The 23,220-nt window shown below is 59.0% G+C and overlaps 1 protein-coding gene across 1 annotated transcript in view; it reads right to left on the bottom strand.

Annotated features, from left to right (window-relative positions):
- ADCY1 (adenylate cyclase 1) overlaps positions 1 to 22,770 on the bottom strand; it is a 140,860-nt gene extending 118,090 nt beyond the window's left edge. The window contains exon 1 of the mRNA XM_046670080.1: positions 22,688 to 22,770. The gene's annotated coding sequence lies outside the window, so the exon portion shown is untranslated. The remainder of the gene's footprint in view (positions 1 to 22,687) is intronic.
- Between the last annotated feature and the right edge of the window lie 450 nt (positions 22,771 to 23,220).

Here is a 23,220-nt window from a genome sequence, read left to right as displayed (position 1 = left end):
CCTGATCATCTCCATGTGACCTGTCATCTCCATGTGACCCTGATCATTGCCATGTGACTTGTCATCTCCATGTGACCTGTCATCTCCATGTGATCCTGATCATCTCCATGTGACTTGTCACCTCCACGTGACCCTGATCATCTCCATGTGACCTGTGGTCTCCATGTGACCTATCATCTCCATGTGACCTACCATCTCCATGGAACCTGTCATCTCCATGTGACCCTGATCATCTCCATGTGACCTACTATCTCATGTAAGCTGTCTCTCCATGTGGCCAGTCATCTCCATGTGACCCTAATCATCTCCATGTGACCTGTCTCCATGTGACCTATCTCTATGTGACCTGTCATCTCCATGTGACCCTGATCATCTCCACGTGACCTGCCATCTCCATGGAACCTGTCATCTCCATGTGACCCTGACCATCTCCATGTGACCTACCACCTCCATGTAACCTGTCATCTCCATGTGACCTGTCATCTCCATGTGATCTACCATCTCCATGTGACTTGATCATCTCCATGTGACCTGAACATCTTCAATGTAACTTTGAACATCTCCAGTCCCTCTAAATCCGGGTGCTCTCTCCTAGCTGGAGCATTCTGTGATTCAACCAGGTGCAGGGTTGAAAGTGAATGCTTCTGTGGCGCCTGTACCAGCCTCGCACCAGGCATGGACGGCCAGCACCGGCTGTGCCTAGAAGCCCTGTGCTGGGCCCCGCTGGTCAGGGCAGTGTTTTCTGTCCTCACAGACCATCTGCTGCATTCTGAGATCAGCTCGTGCCAATCTGTTTATGAAGGCACTTGGCTGGTGGCAGTGGGAAGACCAGCATACATGAAACAATAAATTGCAGTTTCGAAGTCAATATTTAAAATCTACCAAGTGTGTTTAAAATGCCCACAGGCACAGTAGTGGGCACATTTCTAAAAATTCAAATAATAGTGAATCATTGCACAAAGTTTGCTTCTCTTGCCAGTAGTCACATAATCATTGGTTTCTACATGCCCCCTCCTGGCCTCAGTTTAAGGTTTTGAGCACTTCGAACCTGTAACACACAGGACATCCCCCTGGGATGCAGCAACGATGCCCTCCCTGGCCACCACCCCACAGCCTCCGTGAAGCCCTACAGTGGAGCTCTTAGCTGTCACTCTCCTCAGGGGGACACAGTTGGGTGGAGGAAAAAGGGCTTGACTGAACAGCCAGGGCGCCCTGGGCCAGCTCAGCACAGGGGACCACGATGCCACAGATCAGGCTCATGGGTCCCACAGACATGGATTTTCCAGAAAGTAAGCCCTTGGCCAGCCCAGGGCAGAGATGAGGGAAGATGGGTGTCCCTATGAGATCTGGGCAGGTTAGAGGGGCTGAGGGGCGGTGGGGGGAGGGGGCAGAAGGGCCAGTGGAGCCTGCACAGTTTGGTCAAGGGAGAAATCGAGAGCAGAGTGGAGGCGGGCTGGGTTACCCAGGAGCCCCACCTTCTCACCCCTTCCACACCCCTCTTCATCACACCTTCCCTTTACTCCATCCATGAGGATTCCCCAGGGAAAGTGAGGCCTGACTGACTGGTGCCTGAGCACCTGGCTGCCCGTCAACACCGTTTGAGCTGCTCACATGGAGAAGGAGCCCCATGGGCTGCCCCACAGTTGGAGTCTGGCAGGCACGGCGAAGCAGAGCAGGATCTTCAGAGGGGTCTCCTGCCCGGGGTTCTAGATTCACACACCCGGGGGGCTTCCATGTGCCCCGTGGACCTTCCCCCAGGAAGGCAGAAGAGGAGACTGTCCACATGATGGCAAAGCCACCTGCACACCTGCCCCCTCCCTCCTTCACACACACCCCATGAGCAGGGGCCACAGTGATGAGGACACAGCAGTGACAAGAGACTCGGACCCCACCCCACAGGGCACAGAGAGGTTTCATGACTGGGTCCCTATTCGGTGATCAGCAAGAGGGTGAGAGCTCAAGAGACGTGTGCCCAGAGGTGACCTGCCCGCAGGTGTGGCCTGGAGGGGGTGCTGGCTCTTGCTGGCAGCAGAAGGGGCAGAAGCGGTGGCGGGCAAAACCAGCTTAGGGGTCCCGAGCTCGGGGAGGGGTGTGTTGGGGTGGAGGCTGAGCACTGTGCACCCCGAGAGCTGCAGGAGGCACAGCTTGGCAGAGATGCCCCTCGTGGCTCCGCCAGCCTTCCTGCACCTCCGCCTGCTCTCTGTGTCTGCGGCGTTGCTGAGGGGACGGGCTGTGGCTGTGGCGCCCTAAGACCAGGCCCCTCTTGCCCTCCTTGCTGTGAGGAAACCCAGCCCTCCTCCACCTCCCAGTGCCAGCTGCCTGCTCGCAGGGTCTCAGGGCCACTGGGCCTGGCCGCTCCTCGTGGTCCCACAGCCACTTGGGGGCTGTCACTCACTGCTCCCTAAACCCAAATCTGATTCATCACACCAGGTCACAGTCTGGGATGCTGTCCACGGGAGTGCCTAGGCCCCTTTTCCCCCACTGGACTCCTGCCTCAGTTGTTCTCGCGCTCCTTTGGCCGGATTCTCGGGATGAGGTCTCAGCAAGCACAGGCCCGACGCCCTGGCCTCTTTCTCTGCCCACTGCTGCCAGCAAATGCTTCCAAGCCCACAGCAGGCAGCTGCATGGGCTTTCTGGGCAGTGCCCAGTCTCACCGCCCACATCAGCATCCCCACTCTCCAGACACACAGGCACTGAGGAGGTGCCAGGGCCCCCAGCTGCAGAGGGTGGCACATGCCCAGTGGCCTGCGCTCTAGGTCTCGGGGTAGCTGCCCCACACACCTGGCCTCAGCACACCTGCCCCACACACCTGGCCTCAGCTCACAGACCCCTGAGGACCACCCTGCCCTCTGCTCCCCATAGCCCACACTGCCCTAGACACCCGGGCCCTGCCAGGACCCCAACCCTCCACCCTTTCCTGCCCTTCAATACCCTGCCCTGTGCTCTCTCTTCCTTCTCCAGCTGAAACCCCAGGGCCCAACAGGACCGTCCCCTGCCCCTCTCCCACTTTGTCCAACCCCTGGGGGAAATGCCAGCCCGGTCAAAGCCAGCTCCACGTACGCAGCCAGCCCTGGGGCAGGAAACGCCTCAGCCCTGCTGAGAGGGCTCCCAAAGGGCACAACCGGCGCCTCGAATGCTCCTCCAGCTGCGAGGGAGCCCTCGCCCATCCCTCCTCCCTCGGGAACCTCCCTCTGCCCGCCCTGCTAGTGCCCTTGCCACCCGCCATGCCGGCAGGGCTGCCCTCTGCCCCCAGCTGGGACCTGCCACTCGTGACAGGATCGTCCTCGGCAGCAAACCAACAACAGGTGATTACTTCTCACCTGAAAATAAAACCATTCCCTCGGCTCCTCTTCTTTCCCCAGCCCTGCCCACGTTTCTCCTCTTTACAGAGAACTCCTGACAAGGCCTCACCTCTCCTTGGCCCCACTCCGACCCACCTTCCCTTCCGCGGCTGCCCTGGGCAGTCTGTGGACAGGTCAGGCCCACCTTCGCATCCTGAGCACAGGCTCAGGTCCCAGCGCCCAGCCCACCTGCTCAGGGCTGCCAGTCCCCTCCCCAGGCCTTCCCCAGCTTCCTCTGGTCCGTGCCCACACCTGGGCCCCGCCTCCCCAAACACCACCTGCTTCCAGTGTCTCATACACACCCAACTAGAGACCCATCCCTGTGCCAAAGACCCCAAATCAATATCTTCAGCCTGGCCTCAGCCCAGCCATGCCCCTCTTGGCCCACTGGGCTTCTCCAGCTGGGTGTCTACTCACCCCTGCTTGGGACAGGCCCCAGCAGGACCCCTGATCACCCTCCAACACTCGCCCCAGCAGCCTCTCCCACCTCAGCTGACCAGGACCCCTAGAAACCTCTCAGGCCCACAGCCCATCTCCAAAATCAGCAAATCCTACTGGCAGGATTTCCTCCCAGCAGACAGGGTGCCTGATCCCCCACCACCATCGCTGCATGGCCACTGTGGCTGCTCCTACCTCACTCCTGTGCCTCCTCCTGTCCCTCAGGCTCCCCTGGACCAAGCAGCCCAGTGGTCAGATGGGTCTGTCCCCTCTGTGGCCCAGGCCTGGGGCCCCCACATCCTGGCCTCCTCGTGTGCCCCCAGCCTAGCCTGCTTTGCTTATGGCTTCTGCCCTGCAGTCCCCAGGCAGAGCCCTCTTCCCAGACAGCACATGACCCACACCTGACCTCCAGGAGCTCTACTCAGATGTCACCTTCTCAAAACAGCATACCCTGACCACTGCGTCTGAAAATGCAAAACCCCCCACAGGTACTTTAGGAATGCTCCCATTAGCCAGTTCTATTTCTTTCTTTCCTTTTGTTGTTTTTTGTTTGTTTGTTTTGGGGTCTTTTTGTGAGAAAGACTGTCACTGAGCTAACATCTGTGCCAATCTTCCTCTATTTTATGTGGGATGCTGCCACAGCATGGCTTGACGAGTGGTGCTAGGTTGGCGCCCAGGATCCAAACCCAGGAACCCAGGGCCCCCAAAGTGGAGCAAGTGAACTTAACCACTAGGCCACTTGGGCCGGCCCCTCCTGTTGTTTTTAACAGCAGTTACTGCCCCAACACTCCCCCATCTGTCTCTCTGGGTTGTCTCGGGCAAGACCTGATGAGATGCTGTTTCCCAGCTCTCAGACCCATCCTCAGATTTCCTCAGAAAGAGTGACCCCAGCTTTCCCATGATCGACAGAAGCACATAAGGGACAAGGCATAAACCTGTCCTGATGTCTGAAGTAACATCGTCCCTCAAGCAGGCTGAGGCTTGTGGGAGCCGTGCATGGTGTGGAACACAGTGCACACCTGTGCACTCGCAGACCAGGTCATGCAGCCCCAGAACAGCACTGGGGTGTAGGGCAGAAGCCAAGCAGGAGCCAGGCCAGTCCCCTACACCCCCCGTCCCGAGCCCCTGCTCCTAACATCTGCTGCAGACGAGACCATTTCACAGATGGAAATGGAGGCCGAGAAGGGTGATTTGTCCAAGGTCATGCATGAATTACTGCAGAGTGGGAACAGCATGGAGCCCTCGGTCCTTCTGTGTGGGCACCACGCTGACACTTCTTGGAACTATCCAGGACCCTCTGAAGCGGTAATGGCTGTGGGACACGTGGAAAGGCCAGCAGTCTCTGGTCAGGGAATTGGCCTCACCACGACTGACCCAACCTCACAAAGCCATCACACCAAGAAGCATGCCTGCCACAGAAAAGCGGCCACAGCATTTCAAACAGTATCTTCAGTCCTCGTCCAACCTGATTTCAAAAGATAGAAACTGCAGGACGGGAAACATGTGAGCTCTGCTCCGTGCGCTGACCCAGCAGGAAGTCCCGTCCCCGTTCCTGTCGGCTCCATAGAGACCCAGACCTCGGACAGTCCACAGGGCAGAGGCACGCAGGCAGGGACGGCAGGCGGTGGCACCCACAGCCAGGGCAGCAGGGAAAGGTGCTCAGGTCCCCTCCTGTGTTGCCAGGAGGGGTGGCAATGTTTCAAAGCAGACCATTGCCCATGGACCTGGGCAGACAGCCAGCAGGGGAGGCGCTGTGGGGAAAGGGATGGAATCACCTGGAGACAGGTGTGCACGGCTGGGCTCGCGCATCAGCCCCATCCACTGGGAAGGCAGCTGACCCCCACCCTACAGTGGGCACCTGGGGTCCCACAGCCAGTGCAGAGAGGGGAGTACCTGGCACCACACAGCAGGTGGATGCCTGGGGCCCTGGTCATCGGTCACCATGAACTGCCCAGATGTCCACCGTGGTAGGCAGGTCCCTCCCGCCCCAGCCACTCCAGGACACAGCGGCCCTGGTAAGCCTTTCATGAGCTGGGAGGAGATGAGCTCTGAGTAGGGTCTGAGGCTAGATTTAAAATGAACCACGGGTCTGGCAAGTAGAAATGAGGCCGTTTCCACGTCTGGCAGTGACCCAGCCAGGAGGTTAAGGGCGACCACCTGGAGGGCAAAGGTGGGCAGGCTAGTTATTGAAAAACACAAAACTACCTCATGTCTATGCTCCCTACCCCAAGTGGCCCTGCGTGGGGTTGGCACCTTCCCAGGCATCTGCTCTGATGGTCAGGCATGTGCCCAGGGTGGACTGAGGCTGATCCAGCACCTGGTACAGCCTAGCCAAGGCCTGGGCCTAAGGAGCCCACAGAGGAAGGGTCTGGGCCAGGGTCATCATCCCCAGGGCCCAAGGGGCTGGCGAGGGAGAGCCCGTGGGACAACACTCAGAAAGGTCTGATGTCCCCACAGGGCTCAAGGCATGACCTGCTGGACCTCCCTGAGCCCCCAACGCTCCAAGGGCCCCGAGGGGGCTGTGCTCCTGACACCCCTCGGCCACACCTCTGACCGCCTCAGCCCCAGTCACACTCCTTCAGGAGATCCCTCCCCAGGCCTGGGCCACCCCTGCCCAGGTGGGGACCCTGGAGACTTGTCACCCTTGGGCGGGGGAGAGCTGGGAGGACCGGCTTCCCTGCCCAGCCCGAGCCCATGTGGGGATGAACCAGGCTGCCAGGCCCCCGAGTCCCATTCTTGCCCTGGCTGGTGCCACTCTTCCCAGCCCCTCATCTGTCACAGCCGGCAGGCCCTGACCAGGGCCAGCCATGCCAACTGGACCTGCCTCACCACAGCAGGGACAGCCAGCCCCCCACACCCATCTTGGGGGCTCCCTGCACCCTGTGCCATGAGCCCAGCACCTGCCAACTTCCCACACATGTGCACACTGCATGTGGACAGACCTGACACCAGAGCCTCCCCCGGGCTAGCACAGCACCCCAGCACCCTGGGAGGCCCCCGTCCCGCCACTGCCTGTGGTGGCCCTCGGAGTCAGTGCCCCCCAGGGTCAGTGCTACCCTATGACTCGGCTCCCTCTCGCCCCAGGTCCTCCAGCTGACGCTGTCAACCCGCCCTCAGAGGATCACAGAACCCACCAGAACACCCAAGCCTGAGGACAGGACAGGAAAGGACGCCAGCCGCCTTGAAAAGAGCGCTCAGACAGAGCATTTGCGTGTGCACACCTCTGACGGGCACCCACGCTCCATGGAGGAGAGCAGTGGTGGACCACATTTGGTGAACAATGCTGTGGCATTCCCCACTCCCACAAACACACCTCCAGAGGGAAAGAGCCCAGAGAAAAGGATGTGCCTGAGGTTGGCCCCCCAAAGGGGGCATGTGGGGGCTGGGCTCGGGGCGTCTGCGCCCCGTGGGCCACTCCTGGGAGGCCCCAGTCGGGCTGCTGGAGTTCCGGCGCCATGCATCTTTGCTGACTCCCATCTCCTTCACATCTGCAAGTTTCCAAGGGGAACTACAGGCAGAGGTCACTGCAACAGAATTTTCTGGACACAATAGGCCAAGTGGTGACATTTGTAAAACTCCATAAAAACCTAAATATACAAATACATGTTCTGCTGAGTTTCAAAGGAAGTCCTGATGTTGCCTGTGGTTTTCATGTGGGACTCGATGCTTAGATCTAGTCGTGGTTAAATGGCTCACTTTTCTGGTTTCTGACAGCTGCCTTAAAGCTGAGGAGAAATGAGTCCCCATTACAGGAATATCTCTACTTGCAGAGGGTGGAAAGCACAGAGACAGAAGGGGGACGAATGGGCCCAGGCCCACAGCCACCGCTCACCACCAGAGAGCCTGCCTGGGGGTGTCCCTCGGCCTTGGGAATGACTGCCCAGCTGGCACTCCACCTCCCCAAGTCCTTGTCTGCAAACCAGACACGGTGGTTCCAGCACTGCACCTGTCTACCCTCCAGCCTTCTGGGGCTTGAGCTGGACTCGCAGCATGTGGCGGCCAGAACAGGCTGGGGAGCCGTGGAACAGGCCAGCTCATGCCAGGCCTGAGGCTGACCCCAAATGTCCAAACCCTTAGAGAAATAAAACTAAAGTGATTTTCTACATTGACAATAACATAGCAGGTAGGAAAGTGAGTCACCAGAACCCACCACCATCCCATGGCCAGCTGAGCCCCTGGGGCCATTTGGTGTCTCTTGCTGTGATGCCTTTATGTGGCTGTCATCCTGGAGCAGAGGTAGTTCAGACCTGGCTTCTTCCAGGCGCATGACACAGCGCGTGCTCTCCAGCTCCATCAGGTGCTCAGAGTCACTGATTCAATGACTGCAGGACACACTGCCAAAATGAAGGGTGTCTTTCACGTAACCATGATCTTTCGATGGCATTCTTAGCGATTTCTGATATTTTGTCACTCTCATAAAGCAGAGCAAAGATCTTTGGAGATAAATTTCTGATAGGCACTTCTGGTCACTTCCTCAACATCCCTCAGTCAGCACCCCACTCAGGAACACATCTAACTGTTCTCCACGGCTGAGCCCTGGCCCTCTGCCGCCACAGCCCTGGAGATGGAATCACGTGCCCAGCTCCTGGCTGACTTCTCAGGCAGGACTGGGGGGCCTTGTCAGGTGAGCTCTCTCGTGCACACAAGGAATTCTAGACAGTGGCCTGTACTTCATAGTCCTGTGTCCCTGCTCCCTGCTTAGCCCACCACCTCACCTCAGCCTCTCTGAGCTCCTTCTAGAGCTGTGCCTTCCACTCCACCACCTGGCCCACCTAGCACAGCCCCCAGGTCTCGAGGACAGAGATGCTGCACTGCTCCCAAATCTCTGCCGACCAGTGAACACTGCCCTGGCGCTCCTTGCCCTCCGTGCCTGCCCCGCTCCACACAGCGCACAGCGTCTTCACTGCCTGCACAAGAGGGCTCGCTGCCTGCCGCACACACGCACTTCCTCTCTCTACATGTACCTATCGATCACAAGAAACATTCGCTGCATGGACATGCCAGCAGCATGATGTGAACTGCACTGACGAGAGGCATCGCCACAAATCTGACATCACTGAGGAGTTTCAAGAGAAGTAACTTAACCAAGGAAAACACACTAAACACTGTGGGGACTTGTTCAGGACTGCAGGCTCCAAGGAGGCTACGGCAGGAGGGTGCCCACAGCCAGGAGGCAGAATGTAAACCAAGCTTGGAGGCCACATAAGGGCCAACAGCTGCAGATGGAAACAAAGGCGACCCAAGCAGGCGGTGGGTGGGAAGCTGGAGAACACGGTAGAGGACAGACGACAGTGTAGACCTCACTGCGACCATGACCAAGGAGTGCAGAGAGTCAGGCATGTGCTGCTTCTAGAACCCACAGAGCCCTGAGGGAAGGCCTTCCCCTGTTCATATTTACCCAGAAAGGCACAGGTGTAGCGAGGTTAAACCTTCTTGAGGTCATGAGGCCAGAAGTGGCCCTCATGTCCCAAACACAGGCTAAAACTCCAGGGCCTGTCACACCACAGGCACCATCTCTGGATCTAGGCACTGGATCGATGGGCCTTGGGGACCTGTGGACCCCTCATGGGCTGCAATGGGCATCAGGGCTGATGGAAATGTGGCTGGTGGAGGGATGGCCGTGGCCTCACCCTCTCCTTGTCCTCCACACAGAACAGGAGTAGAGGCTGAGAGTAAAGAGGCCTAGGGCAGGTAGGCCAGTGTCAGGCAGGGCCCGAGTGGGAGGTGGGGCCTGAGTGGGAGGCTGTGAGGTGGGCCCGAGTGGGAGGTGGGGCCTGAGTGCCAGGCAGGGGATGGGGAAGAAGGGACGACGAGAGAAGGGGCAGCAAAGCAGATGCCAGACACGAGTACAGGGGCGTCAGGGAGTGGCTGCAACACCGGGTGCAGAGAACACGAGCAGGCTGTTGAGACAGGTGGAGTCTGACGCAAGATCCAGACAGCAGCAGAGATCCCCGCCACCCACTAGACACAGGGGTCTGGAGGGCCCAGGGCTGGAGGGAGCCCAGGCCATTGAACTGCAAGGAGTGCTGGAGCCACGAGAGCTCACCTGACGAGGCCTGAGGAGGGGCCTGGGCAGGAGGCCAAGGTCCAGCTTTTAAAGGAAGCGAAAGGTGGACCCCAATCCCTAAAATAAAAACTATGATATAGGAAAACAGAAATCTCGCTTTTGAGATTTTCTCATCTTCTTAGCTTGCTTTCTCCCACCTTTGGGGTTAGACTGCAAACATGAACGGGGAGTCGATGGGGGGCACAAAACAGCCGGTGCGTTCGTTGGTCAAGATGACCAACCAGTGGGTGCTCCATCCTCATCCAACAGGGTCCTGGGCCACCAAGGAGAGTGGGCGGGGCCGAGGGCCGCTGGCCTCCCTCGCTGAGGTGCTCTGGATGCACCGCCGGCCACTGCGTCCCTCACTGGCTCCACGTGGCCTTGGAGCCTCCACTCAGAGGGAAGCAGCTGTCCTCTCTCCTCTGGCGACTCACCTCACCCCTTCCATGAGCTACAGATCTGTCCCGTGAGGAGAGACTAACTAACCACAGTTAGGATGTCTCAGAGGCATCTTCACAAACAAGCCGATGCTCCCTCTCCACGCTCAGGCCACCTGCATTCCCGCCAGCAGGAAAACTACCTGTCCCCAGTGAAGCGGGAGCTGCCCCCAGGAGGACCCATCTAAGGCATCGGTTGAGACGAAATCGCTGGGGAGAAGGCACATTGCAGGAAGAGCAGGTGGGAGTGTCACCCCACCCTGGGAGCCCGAAGGGCTCACCCACCATCTACTGATGCAGACCCACAAGGGTTTCCCCAGGGTTGAGGATTCCTAATTCTTCCCATGAAGCTCTCTGAACTCATCGCCAGAGGTGCACAGAAGATGGTGGTCACGTGTCTTAGTACCTCCCGAAACGTGCAGAAACAACGAGAAAGGCAGGCTTGGGGTCACCATGAGCTGCACCACCAGCTGCGGGGTCGGGAGTCAGGGGAGAGGAGGCCTCACCCCCCTACTCTGCCTTGACCACACTTGGAGCACTGATCCTCAGAGGAGGCCACACTGCATGTGGGTCCACAGGGACAGTGAGGTCACTCTTTGCTCAGCACAGGAAAGAAATAGCAGCAGGTCACTGGCAGGTTCCCCAGGACAGCACCTGGGCCAGGTGAGTTGGAAGCCAGTCCAGACAGAATTGCCTGCCATGGAGGCCAGTCGCTGAGGGCAACACTCTTCACCCAGCCCACGTGAGCTGAGGCTGCTTCTGAGGGAGTGCCCTGGGGCTCCCGCCACAGACTGCAGTCGACACATGCTGTAACTGTGCCCAGGGATCTCCAGGGGCCCATGTGGGAAACTCCCACTTAGCCCCGGGAAAGACTGGTACCACAACTCAGCACCCCCAGGGGACCTCCTCTGAGGTGGGGATCTCTAAGCACCCTCTAATCCTGGGGGACCCGTGGGCTGTAGATGCTGGCTGAATGGATGCCTTTTGGTGTGCAGAGGCAGCGAGGCAGCAATCCAGAAGAAACCCCATCCTCCAGAGCGAGCCTGGGGGCTTCTTGGCTCCAAGGCCTGGTTGGGCTGTGCACAGGTGCCCCTAAATGCAGGATGGGTGACCAGCAAAAACAGGCATGCGGGTTCCCTGCCCGGGCTGATTTTCCCAGGAATCATGACACCAGGACCACTGAGACACCTGTGGTCCCAGGCCAAGAGGCTGTGCAGGGTCCCGGTCCCCACATGGACCCAGGAGTGTGGTCCAGCCTGCACCTCTTCCCTAAGGGACTCCCACACTAGAGCTAATTCCACAGGGTTCAGGTGGGTGGTACACAATCCAGCCCGGTCACCCCTTAATGCGCTCACTGCGCTCATACCTCCAAAGTCTCCAGGACAGTGTCCACCTTCACAGTGGGCCTGAGACCTGCCGAGCCCTGGGCTCTTCCCACTTCCCCAGGCTGGTCTCTCACATGTCCCCATTCCTCCACCACATGTGCATGGCACGGTGCGCATGCATGCACGTGCACACACACGTATCAATGTCCCGGCCGTGCATGCAGCACGCAGCTCTGCCCTTGGGGCTGCTACCTCTCACTGCTGCCTCTGCGGCAGGGCTTCCCTCCTTTCTCTCAGTGGCCCGCGGAGCCCCTGACATGGGCTGGGAGGCCCCCAACTGGTTCTGAGGCACCCCAAGACCACCTCGCTTTAGTACTCAAACCTCTCCACAGGGCACAGAGCCTCGGCAGCATTAAACATGTCTGTGGGAATGAAAGATCCAGCTCCAGGGACGGCTTTGCAGACAAGCCCTTCCTGTGGAGGAGTGCCAGGCGTGCGGACACGAAGTGTGCTCCGAGGAAGTCCTCCTCACACTCACACAGGGCAGTTCGGCCACAGGACAAAGCGGGAGCTGATGCCCGCACAGCCGCCCCCGCACCTCAGTGCACACGTCCCAGTTGGTGAATCCACGCATGGCACCCCGGCCTTGCAAAGTCCCCAGGGGTTTGGTCTGCAGGCCAGACCCCACAACCTGCCGGACCGCCCTCACCTCCCAGACCGCGCCTGGCGTGGGGACCAACCCGTCCTGCAGCTGTGTGTTGGCACTGGCTGGGAGGTGCTGCGTGTCATTCTTTAAAGTGTGGCTGGTTTTTCAACATCACTCACAAGTGTGTTTTTAAATTAACATAATTGCTTGTTAGCTCTCTGTTTTCAAATTAATAAAAGTGTTTTAGGAACAGCAGCATTTGCAAGAAGAACGGCAGAATGCTGATAACTGTTGGAGCTGGGGGCTGGGACCCAAGAAATCACTGTGCTGGTCTCTCTACTCAATATGTTTGAAGTTTCCACAATAAAAATAAAAACAAATTATAATAAGAAAAGAACCCAACGGGCTCTCGTGAACTCCTGCCATGGGGTTTCCAGCGCTCTAAAGCTGAACCACCCAGGCTGTGGTCTCCACACCTAAGGGCAGATTCCCAGGGGGACCTGCGACATTTCCGGTGGAACCCTTGGCTCTTCATTCTAGGGCGCCTCCTGGTGCTGTAGCCCTCACGCAGTGGCTCCAGCTCACCCATCTTCCGGGGCACAGCCCCTCTCCAAGCAGGCCAGGCCTCTCCCTCTTTCCATCAGAGGGCAATGCGTCACTCGGAGAGGCTGACACACCAATGCCACCAGGAGCACAAGAGGAACACAAGGGCAGCGGCGGCATTAGGAAGACAGATTAAGTCTCCACGTGGCAGCGCACTGGGGCAGTTCCAGCAAGGACGGGCAACTACGCACACCCCTGCCCAGTGGGTCAGCAATGGCGTGGTGACTGGCCACACCTCCCAGAAAAGCTACTCGGGGTGCAAACACGCCCACCCTGGACCACAGAACCACTGCACTTCTGTGTCCCCACCTACCTGTCCACAGTAGCTGCAATGTTTCAACACCTCCATTCACCTTTAGGCACCAGGACACCGACTCTAGCCACAAAGAGGCTCTCATGTCATTGCCCATTTCTGACCCTTGAGCTAAACCAGACTTTAGAAATGGGTCCCACTCACGGGGTTCCCCAGCAACATGGTCAGCTTCCAGGAAACATTTGTGATATCTGCAAGTGAAGATTTGTTTTAAAATAAAGTATCGGGGGGCCGGCCTGTTGGCGCAGCAGTTAGTTTGTCCCCTTGGCTTCAGTGGCCCGGGGTTCTCAGGTTTGGATCCTGGGCGGGGACCCACAGGCATCCCACACATAAAAGAGAGGAAGAGGGGCACAGATGTTAGCTCAGGGCCAATCTTTCTCAAAAAAATAAACAAATAACTAAAAGCAGAAAAAAAATGTATCAGGGATATTTCAAAATCCCAAGGCTAAACCAGTGATTCCTAAAACATGGTCACTGAGCTGATCATTTGTGCAGCAGGGCACGCAGTGTTTGAGCAAATAGCCATCTTAGAAAACAAGTTCAATGAGCAAGCATTTCAGATCCCTTTTGAGGCCACGGCTGATTCAGGAAGGCAATGCCTTCTCTTAACAAGAGAATGTTCCTCTCATAAGGGAAACTAGGCAAAGGCACCATGACATACCACTAATGATTTCAGAGAAGGTCATCACTCAGCATCGCTCCAGAACAGGGCTCATGGTAACCCTGCATCCCATCCTCCAGAATCTCATGACCACATTTACCCAGCAGCAGCAGAATGTTCCAGAACAGATCCCCTCGCTAAGATGTGGCAGGAGGCACCAGTGCAGATGTGGGAGGCACCCGCAGAAGAGCACAGTATCACATTGGTTTATCAGGCAGCCACCAGGGAGGCACTGACAGGACCATATATGGGGACACAAGGTCAAGTGGGAGTGTCAGCCTGAGGACAGGGTCAGGCCAGACAGCAGGAGGAGGGCCAGGGTCCCTGGCACAGCCCGGTGTGGGCGGGCAGGCTTTGCTGTGGACGGCCCTTCTCTTGTTGAGTGCTGCACCTGACGTCCCCAAATTTGGGCATGTGGTGCCTCAGGCCCCACTTGGGCCACTGTGTGAGCAATGACACCTTGTCCATCCAACGGAGGCGGCTGTGCTCACGGGAAGCCGGGGCCCCTGAGCAGCTGTGCTCCATAAGCGGCGCACACTGTGACAGTGCCAGGATGAGCCACGTCACCTAGACAAGGGCACTGGAGCAGCTGACATGGGAGCCCACCGTCTCTCAGGCACACCTGTGCTTCCTCAGGCTGAGCCGAGGCCACTCTCCAAGGCCAAAGAGTTCACTTCAGCAAAAAGAGACGCTGGACTCGATAGAACTGGTCTGTATTTTACAATCAAGATAGAGAGCTGCCTTCAGATTCGGAACATCTCACGGGTGAGGACTCCACCTCTGCAGGACCCCAGCAGCAGGAGGGGAGATCCTAGCACTTCTGGTGACCATCACACATCACAGGCAGGTGTTCTGTCCTTGGGGTTCCTCACCTGGATGGGGATCCTGTCCCCTGTACCTAAGACCCTCACCTGGGCATCCTGGACCCTGCATTGAGGTCCTTCACCTGGTGTCCCTCAGTAGCATGGCCAGGAGACCCTGAGTCTGGGCCTACAGCAGCCCCACTGCCCTCAGGATCACCATGGGCTGGGCCCACTCGGCCAGGCTCCCCTCCCAGCCCCACTGTCCACTACAGAGTGTTCCCCTCACTCCAGACCTGGACACATGATCACCCGGCTCATTGTCATGGCTTCCCAGGCTGTGGGACCTCAGGACACAGATCCTACACTAAGCCTGACACAGGGTGGGTCCTGGATTCTGAGAGGACAGTGGGAGGCCCCACACCCATAGATCCAGACTCTGCAGGGCTGGCCTGGGACTGGGACCTCTGAATGTTACCAACACGTGCACAAACACTCACACATATGCATGAACATACTCATGCACACAAGTATGCATGCACATGTACACACAGGCATATACTTGTGCACCCACTTGTGCACACATAAACATGCACACATGTGCATGCACATGGGCACATATTAACAGTCATGCACATGCACACATGGTTGCACATGTGTACACACATGCACATGTGTGCATACATACACACCCTCTTGTGTGCATGCACACACACACACATGCACGTATATAGATACACATACGCTCGCACGTGTGTGCACACACTCACAGGCATGCACACACCTATACATGCACACATGCATGTGCAACACAGAGGCCCCACCCCAAGAGCTGCATGCAGGCTCTGCATAGTCCTGCCTGGGGCGCCAAGAAGCAGGAAGCTCTCCTCCCATCACTCAGAGCTCTCCTCGCAGCCCTGAGCTGGAGGCAGTGTGAACACTGCAGCTCAGAGATCAAAGCAGGTCCTGCCGCCTTGCAGTCCAGGAAGACAGGGTCGAGGGCTCAAGGGGACAGAGGAGGATCCAGGGGAGGGAGGACAAGGACAGGAGGGCTACAGATACAGCCAGTGAAGGGCGACCTGCTGTGGATGGGGGGAGGCAGTACAGGCCCCACCCTGTGCCTGTGTCAGGGGAGCAAGGGACACGAACCTGAGGAAGCACGGCCTGGCCCTGCCTGGACTGCACACAGAGCGGACAGAGAGGAGAGGGGCGTGGTCTGAGCAGGGGTCCTGGCCTTCATCACTCATCCCCACAGCTCTCAATCCCATGTGCACAGTCTCCCCACCTGACCTCCCCATCTAGGCAAGGCCTAGGGCCTGGTCTCACTTCATGGGCAAGCCCTGAGGTTGCCCAAGGTCTCGGGCTGGAGGAGCAGGAGCTGGGTCCCAAGCGGGGCCTCTGCCACCTCTCGCCCAGCCCCATTTCCCTCAGACAAGGATAACGCATCCACCTGGGAAAATAATAACACTAATAAAAATGTGTTGCATGAGCAGGCATGAACACGTGTGTATGCAAGTGTGCGTGTGTGCAAGTGTGCATGTGTGAGTGTGAGCATGTGAGTGTAAAAGCGTATGTGTGCATATACACGTGTGAGTGAGAATGTGCATATGCAAGTCTGTGAGTATTCGAGTGAGTGTGTGTCTGTGCATGTGGAATGTAGTGTACATTTGTGTGTGTGCGCACATGAATGTGTGTGAGAGACAAGAGGCATATGTGACACAACCTCAGACATGGTAGAAACAGCACTTGAGAGGGGGAGGAAGGTCTCTTCCGCCTGCCTGGCTCAGCCCCTCAATGGGTGGGAACAGGGTCTCACCCAGAGGCTCACGGGCTGCCATGCTGCCCTTCCTGTCCAAACTCGCGCCCCCTGCCCAGCCCAGCACATGGACAAGCAAAGCCCCAGCCTCAAGGAGGCCAGCCTCCTCCACGGACACAGGCCTCCCTCTGGCTGGACAGTGCCGCAGCAGTGCCCCCGAAAGCACAACTGGCCAGAAGCAATGGAAAACATCCAGAAGACACTCAGTCTGGACAGACCGCCTTGCCACCAGCAACCAGGGCATCTTCCAACATTAGACCAAGACTAGACACCGGTTCCCTGAGTCAGAGAAAACTCGTAGGTCAGAGGCTATGACCAACTAGTGACAACAAGAGGCAGCTCCCACTTTGCTGAGCCCTGGCTCTGTGATGAGGGGACGGGGGATGGGAGGGGTGCCCAAGGATGCATCTGCTCCTACAATACCACAGGAGCCAATTCAGAGGAAACTGAGGCACAGGGGAAGTCCTCTGCCCAAGGCCACAGCCAGGACCTGAGTCCCTGCGGTGCTGGGAGTTCCACCAACCTCAAAAGCCCACCCACCCCCATCTGAGTTGGAAAATGGTCTGAGAAAGCTTCTGGGCTCCGTGCCTGCAGGAACATAGTGCAGATTACGTGTTAAACCAGGAGCTGAACCCTGGCCCACTGGACCTCAGAGACGTGACAGGAGAAGGACATTGCCCGAGAACCACCCAGAGTGGTCAGCTCTCCATGCTCTCTCCTGCTTCCATGTGACCCCTGCTCCATACTGCACCCCAGGGATCCCCAAACAGAAGCCTGATCAGACCCCTCCTCTGCTTAACATCTTTCCAGGTGCTGGCACTGTTTGCAGAAGAAAGGGCAAATGCTCCTTTTGGCCTGAAACCCCAGGTCCTTCCCTCCCCCTCTATCCCCCTCCCCTCTCTCTGTCCCCTCTTAGCCATCAGCCAGCGCCTGCAGCCCCAAGACCTTTGCAGGACTCCCCACCACCCCACCCACCCATCCACACCCCACCCCTCTGACACCCAGCAGCCCTTGGCCTCATCCAGGATCTTGGCTGAGGCATCCTGTCCTCAGGAAGCTGCCTGAGCCCTGTCTGCCTTGCCCCTGTACACACCTCCAAGTTCACACACTCCCAAACCTGGCACAGACTGTGGTCCCAGTTGTTGACTGGGGTCTCCCCACAGACTATAACTTCCTGGAGGACAGGGTCCCACTGTGTCCCCAGCCCCCACTTCAGGGGCTGCCACCCAAATGTGGATCACAGAACTATCCAGAGAAGGCACCACAGCCTGAACAGCAGCGGACGCTTCACAGTCGTCTCTGCTCCAGCTTGTCCCGGACCCTCTGCCAGATCCACCAGCGGGACTGGACACCAGCACACGGACAGCCCAGGGGTCTGTGGCAGAAGGACACTACCTGGAATAGCCCGGGGCAGCAGAGAGAAGCCCGGGCCCAGAGGACCTCCCAGAGGAGAGCAGGAGGGAGCCTGCACCAGGTCCCAGAACAATACCCCTTGACCCTCTGGGCCCCACTGCCCTTCGCCCTAAGTCCTGCTGCACTGATGCAGGTGATCCTGAATGCTTCTTAATGTTAGAGCCCGCTGCCCTGGAGGGAGGACGACAGGAGGCTGAGGGAAATGACCAGGTGGTGGAGAGAGAACTGAGGGAACCACCCTGGCAGATGAGGGGGCTGATGGCGTCGGTCTGGGAAATCAGTGGGGTGCCCACTGGACGTGGACCTGGAGGCCTCAAGGAGACACCTGACCCGCACCTGGAGCTCAGGAAGCAGCCAGGGCTGTAAATGTGCGGTGGGACTAGCAAGCCAGAGGCTGTAAGAGCAGGAGTGGAGGGGGCTGACCCCTGCCAGTGACCAGAGGCCTAGGGAAGGTGTGTCCAGCCAAGGACGAGGAGACTGCCTACATGGTCACTCCTCACCACAGCAGTGAAGCCCACTCCCCACCTTCACATGGCCCAGCCTGTACCAGGAGGACCCACCGTCTCCCTCCCTGTTCCAGTGTCCACCTGGGGAAGCAGTGGGTCAGCCAAGGCAGGTGAACAGAGAGGTGACAGGTAACAGAGCCTGGCAGGAGGGGAAGGGGAGGGAAGTCCAAGCAGGCGAGGGGGAGCCCAGCCGGGGCTGGCGGTGAGGGGTCAGCGGGAGAGGGGCCCAGCCTAGGAAGGGATCCAGTTGAGCCCAGCCAGAGGAGGAGGAGGAGGGGCCCCGCAGGGCAAGGGGCCGGCTGGGTGGCAGGGCAGAAAGGGAAGAAGCAGCTGAAGGAGGCGGGGCCTCTGGAGGAGGGGCGGAGAACCACGGGGGGAAAAGGTTAGCGGGGGAGGGGCCCGGATCGAGGAGGGGATGGATGGAGCGGGGCAGCAGGGGGAGGACCTGGCTGGAGGAGAAGCACAGGTTATCCGGAGGGGCTGTCTAGGGCCTTGAATCAGGAGAAGGAGGGAAGGAGTGGAGTGGTGGGCGCCGCACTGGCGGGGCCGGGGTGGGGGGTCGCAGCCGTGGGGCAGCCGCGGACAGCACACACCTGGGCCGGCTCTGAGGTGCACCTTAGGTGGCCGGTGGTTCTGGGAGCAGTTACACCGCTCCCACCCTGCCAGCTCCCACCCTGCCAGCGCTGGGTTCCAGCCTGGAGCTCAGCCCCAAGCGGAAGGGCAGGGGAATTCCAGGCAGCTCCCGCTCCCCCAACAGTCATGATTTCTGCCATGCTGCCTGTGGTGCAAACTCCACAGGAGCTGAACATATTTCATTGACATTGATAGAAAACCAAATTGAAAACACACTGCAGTGGACCCTTGCTACGTCCAAATACAGGGATCCTGAACCCCCCTGGCCAAGAAGTGGGCATCTGAAGCTGTAAGGAGAGAAGCCCCCACGGAAAGGTAGCTCCAGGCTGGAGGAGGCACACACTCCAGGCACATGAGGGGCAAGGCAGGAGGGGTCCCCTGTGGGCTGGCACCCTGAGCCAGCAGCTGAGCTGCCGAGGTGGCCCTTCTTCAGCGAAGCGCTCCTCCCCTCCTCCACTGCCATTCCCAGCAACGACCTTCACTCCCTTCACTCCCTTCGCATGAGCATCCCTGTCTCTACTTCCCCACCACTCCCCTTGGTCCCTGGGCCTGTCCCCTCCTCCCCAAGCTGTGCCCCTCAAGGCTCTGCAAGTTGGTGAGTGCCATCACAAGGGAGCCCAGGTCACATATCTGGCACACAGCCCCCTCACACGTCCCCATCCCCCCCAGGCCCCTCAGGCTGCAGCGCTCACCACCCCCCATGCTGTCCTGCCCACCAGGCCGGGCCTGGCCTTCCCTCTGCTGCTGCCTCTGAGCAGGCCCGGGTGTTCTTGAACATGATGCCTTCAGTTCTGACACACTGCTCAGTTAAATAAAAATGAATGATTGAGTTTATGTACAACCCGTGGGCCAAGAGCAAGGGGCTAGGAGTGGGGAGACCCAGTCTGGTCAATATTTGTGGGGCTCCTCCGTGCTGGGCTGGGTGGGAATAGGGTATTTCCCCTAAACCGTTCCTGCCCTAGAGGACAGCAGCAGGCACACCCTGCTGGGGAAGGGGAGAGCATCACTCCCCGAATGTCAGCTGTGCAGTCAGTCATGCACCCGGCTTTCTGCATGCTCTCAGGCCCCAGCGACAGAACCCCAAAGCACATGGACAGCATCCCCAGGGCCCCACACACCAGGGCCGCATGGGATGGATGCAGGAAACCTCAAGAGCCTCCCTGTGGATGGGCAGAGGCTCTGGGAGCCCACACTTGAACCCAGGTCTCAGTCCTCCAGAGCACACTTTCTCCAGCAGGCCTATGACACGCAGCACATATGCAGCAAAGGCAACACCCGTGCACACACCACCTCGTGCATCCAGTCCTTCAGCCTCTCCTGGGCATCTACCCCATGCCCTGTACCAGCTTCTGCCTGCCCCAAATTGGATCCTGAGGAATCGGTGCTGTCAGCAGGTGACTGCACTGCAGGAAGGCAGGGAGGTGGTGAAGCAGTGGGCAACGGGCACGCCTTGTGAATGTGGGTGCCATCTTCTCCACTTGTTTCAAGTACCAAGTTGCAGAACTCATCAAGGACAGAGTCACAGACTCCAAGAATTTTGTAATTGGGAGAGAGAATCCCTGGGACATCATCCAGTCCCCTCACCATATGTTTCTCTGCAGCCATCCCCATCTATCTGTCAATATGGCCACCACCTGTATTGAGACGTGGACTTGAACTCGAGCATTCTAAAGAAGTCAAAATGATTTGGTAGTGGCAGGAGGTTTCAAGTGGGTGCTTTTCCAATATGCACTTTTCACCTTCACCACCCCACTTCCCCCCTTTATTCAGGTGGGGAAGTTGAGGCTCAGCGAGGGAGGAGTCTGCATTGTCCAGGGAGTCACAGCTAGTGGCAGTGAACCTCCAATGTCTGATCCCCAAGAATCTGTGCTCCAGAGATGGCTCCCTCCCCGCTAGAATACAGAGGCTCATCTTATTCCGGGTGGGGGGAACCGAGCTCTCTGTGCCCGAGGCACCTTTACAGACTCTCTCCTCTCTCGCTTTAAATCTTTTAATTCTCTAAAAGAAATGACTGGAGCCTGTCACTGAACATTCATTTTTTTAAAAGACCATAGCACAGCCTTTCATTGAACCAGCTGAAGCCATGGCACACCAAAACTCAGTGTGGCCCCCGCCCCAGCCTGTCCAGGTCAACTCAGGCCCCCTCCCACTCAGAGCTGACGTGGTATCTGGCATCCCTACCGGTCCTGGTGGGGAGGTTGTCCTGGCTGTGGGGACCAAACACACAACAGATGGGAAGCCTGTCGGGGGAGAGGTACAGGAGCGCCCCCTCCCAGAATGTCAAGCAAGGCCCACTGCCCTCACAAGATGCAAAGCAGGAGGCCTTCTAGAGAACCCCCTCTCTCCTCTTCCCCCCTCCCCTCCCCTCCCTGGGCATGTAGCTCCTTGGCCCTTTTCCCTGTCTCCCCTCCTTTATCTCTGCCTAGTCCAGCCCTGTCTCTGGCCTTGACCCCTACTTCTCTTCCTCTCTTCCCTGGCCCCTCCCTAGCCCTTCTTCAGCTCCTCTCCACCCATTCCCCCCTCCACCTCTCCCAGCCGCCAGCACATGCTGGCCTCTTGTGGCCCTGAAATGCAGGTCCAGCCATGGGTCTGGCCTGTGTGTCCCATGGCCCCTTGACCAGGTACCTCTGAGATATCACCACCTGGGTCACCACCACCCCCCCTCGCCCCTTGGGTGGGGGTCCCTGGTCCCCCCAGGCCCCAGCTGTCTGACTTCCATCATCCCCCTGAGTTGTCTTGCTCTGTCCAGCTTCCCCTCTTCAGCCCCTCACCCCCATCTCGTCCATCTGTGCCTTCCCTCCCTAGGCGGGCTCCCCCATCCGGGTCCCACCACCCTCCTGCCAGAACGCAGCCACAGGCAGAAACAAAACCCTCTCTCAGAGCCCTCCAAGCGGTGTGGGATGGGCTGCGCTGTGCGAGCTCGGAAAGCCCCACGCGGCAGACATCCGCCTCCAGCCTCCTGGGTTCCCGTCCAGGGAGGAGCCGCGCAAAGGGGACGGTCCTTGTCCTCGCCATCGTCTAGCCCGCCCGCCCGCAAGACAGTGACAAAGTTCGGGCTCTGCGAGCCAGGGTCTCGGCCGCGGCGGAGCGGGGGCGGCAAGGACCAGAGCCCTGTGCGACCTTGGCAAACCCGGTCCTTCTGGACCCGAGGCAGGTCCACAATGGGTGCCAGAGTGACTGGAGGGGGCCAAACTCCTTTCCCCCTCTTCACATCTCCTAGGGCCAGAGGGCTGGGAGGGGGACTCGGGAGCCCCGCACCCGCTCCAGGCGCAAAGGAGAGGAGACCAGGGCTGTGCGCACAGCCCGCGAGGAACCCTGCCCACCCCGGGCCGCTCCAGGCACCCACTTTCCATTCCTCCTGCGGGGATGGGTGCAGCCAAAGAGCGTGGTGCCCCGGCTCTGGCCCCGCTTGACCGCTCACCTGCTACCTGACCTTGGGCCAATCCTTGCCCTCTCCACGCGGGTCTCCTGTCTCCATACTCCACACCCAGGGGCACTTTGTGGACTGTAACTCGCCAAGAAAGCCCGACCCCAGGGTGCCAGCCCTCACTGCGTTCCCAACTCGCTGAGTGACCTTGAACGCCCACCCCATTTGAGGCCTCAGTTTCCCCACCTACCCAATCGGTAGGTGTGCGCCTGGCTCCCAGCGCCCCAGTCCCTCCCGGGCAGGTGTGTCCCAGACCGGATGGGGGCGCGCGGCGGCACTCACCGTCCTCCAGAGACGTGGGCGCTTGGCGGGGACCAAGGTGGCCGTGACCAGCAAGTGCGAGGCGGCCACCAGGAGCCCAAAGCCGATGGCCAGCAGGCTGCGCACAGGAAGCAGGGCATAGGACACGAAGGTGACCAAGAGGAGCTGCCAAACACCCTGGTCGGCAGTCGCCGGCACCGCAGCCGCCCCAGCGTGGGCCCCGGCGGGGCCGCCGAGCGCAAAGGGGCAGCAGAGCAGCGCGAAGGTGAGGCTGAAGAGCAGCGCGAGCTGGCCGACCTGCTGCAGCTGGGGCACCTGCAGCGAGCGGACGTTGGTGACCACGAGCAGCGCCAGGAAGAGCACGCAGTGCACGGGGTGCGAGCCCTTGGCCAGGCCGGGCGCGGGCCCCGGCGCGCCCAGCAGCTCGGCCAGCGCCAGCGCGCCTGCCAGCAGGCTGAGCACCGCCAGCGCCTTCAGCGTGGCCGCCTGCTCCAGCCGCAGCGTGTAGCCGCGGAACAGCGCCTCCAGCTCGGGGCACGCGAACTCCTCGTTGC

Source organism: Equus quagga, chromosome 8, assembly GCF_021613505.1.
Source record: "Equus quagga isolate Etosha38 chromosome 8, UCLA_HA_Equagga_1.0, whole genome shotgun sequence".
Lineage (NCBI taxonomy): Eukaryota > Metazoa > Chordata > Mammalia > Perissodactyla > Equidae > Equus > Equus quagga.
The sequence above is the reverse complement of the archived record's forward strand: the minus strand, read 5'-3'. Positions and strand labels throughout refer to the sequence as shown.